General features: G+C 42.4%; 1 protein-coding gene and 1 long non-coding RNA gene across 7 annotated transcripts in view; one reads left to right on the top strand and one right to left on the bottom strand.

The window, feature by feature from the left end:
• The window catches only part of fam184ab (family with sequence similarity 184 member Ab), a 187,258-nt gene that overhangs the window by 72,692 nt on the left and 113,241 nt on the right, over window positions 1–1,325 (bottom strand). The gene's annotated exons all lie outside the window — the stretch shown is intronic.
• The window catches only part of LOC116706304 (uncharacterized), a 9,853-nt gene that overhangs the window by 4,729 nt on the left and 3,799 nt on the right, over window positions 1–1,325 (top strand). The window lies entirely within an intron of this gene.

Raw genomic sequence — 1,325 nt, 5'->3', positions numbered from 1 at the left:
GGAAACAGTAAAATTCAATGGAATTTCATGAATATAGACTCAAAGGAAATACATTCAGTCTCTTCTGATTTTATCTTGATCAATATGCGGTGTGATGATAGCGTTGTTTTCTTATTATAGCTCGATATGTTGCTATCATATATTTCTGATCTGCTACTACACTATGACCCCCCCAGACCTCTCAGGTCATCTGGGACAGGTCTGCTACTACACTATGACCCCCCCAGACCTCTCAGGTCATCTGGGACAGGTCTAACTACACCTATGACCCCCCCAGACCTCTCAGGTCATCGGGACAGGTCTGCACTACACTATGACCCCCCAGACCTCTCAGGTCATCTGGGACAGGTCTATACTACACTATGACCCCCCAGACCTCTCAGGTTCTGGGACAGGTTACTACTACACTATGACCCCCCCAGACCTCTCAGGTCATCTGGGACAGGTCTACTACTACACAGACCCCCCCAGACCTCTCAGGTCATCTGGGCAGGTCTTGCTATACACTATGACCCCCCCAGACTCTCAGGTCATGGGACAGGTCTACTTCTGTCCCCAGGTCAGAACTAAACAGGGTGAAGCAGCTTTCAGTTTCTATGCTCCTATATGGAATAAAAATCCCAGAAAACTGCAGATCCGCTGCTACTCTCGTCTTTTAATCAAGGCTGAAGACCTTCTTTTTTGATGCTGCCTTCTAAATGACTGCTCTTTCTTTAAATTTTTATGCTGCACTGTAACTTTATTCTTGTGTTTTATGTTTCTATTGTTTTTAACTGTCTATATGTGTTCGGTTTTTAATGCTTAGATTTTAACTGTTTTTACTTGTGTTTTATCTGTTTTAAACTGATTTTGTGTAAAGCACTTTGAATTGCCCTGATGCTGAAATGTGCGCTACAGATAAAGTTGCCTTGCCTTGCCTATCAGCTGGCACATAAGCACTATTACAATTGGTCCGATATTGATCATGTGTCGGTAAATGACGGGATCCATTTTGTCTAAAAAAAACTTTGTTCTCTAATGTTTACTTGAACGTTGTGCAATTCAGTGTGAAAATGAATGGAAACAACTTAAAAATTCTCAAATGTATTCGATATACCAATTTGATCGCAAAACAGCGTCATGTGACGTCATCACCACAGATTTTTATTTGTTTTAAAGCCGTTGGATGAAAACACACTTTCACCAACTTTATTCACATGAGTATTTTTACCCAACTTCAGATAATTCGATTGACATGTGGATGGAAAATAGTGTGTTGGTAAGTGCCGCTGCTTTCAAGTGCCGCTTCTGTCACAGGGCAGGGCGGGCCCAATTTGCTCCCCCCC

The sequence above is a fragment of the Etheostoma spectabile genome, chromosome 18 (assembly GCF_008692095.1).
Source record: "Etheostoma spectabile isolate EspeVRDwgs_2016 chromosome 18, UIUC_Espe_1.0, whole genome shotgun sequence".
In the NCBI taxonomy this organism is placed as follows: domain Eukaryota; kingdom Metazoa; phylum Chordata; class Actinopteri; order Perciformes; family Percidae; genus Etheostoma; species Etheostoma spectabile.
This window is presented reverse-complemented; position numbering and strand designations above follow the sequence as displayed.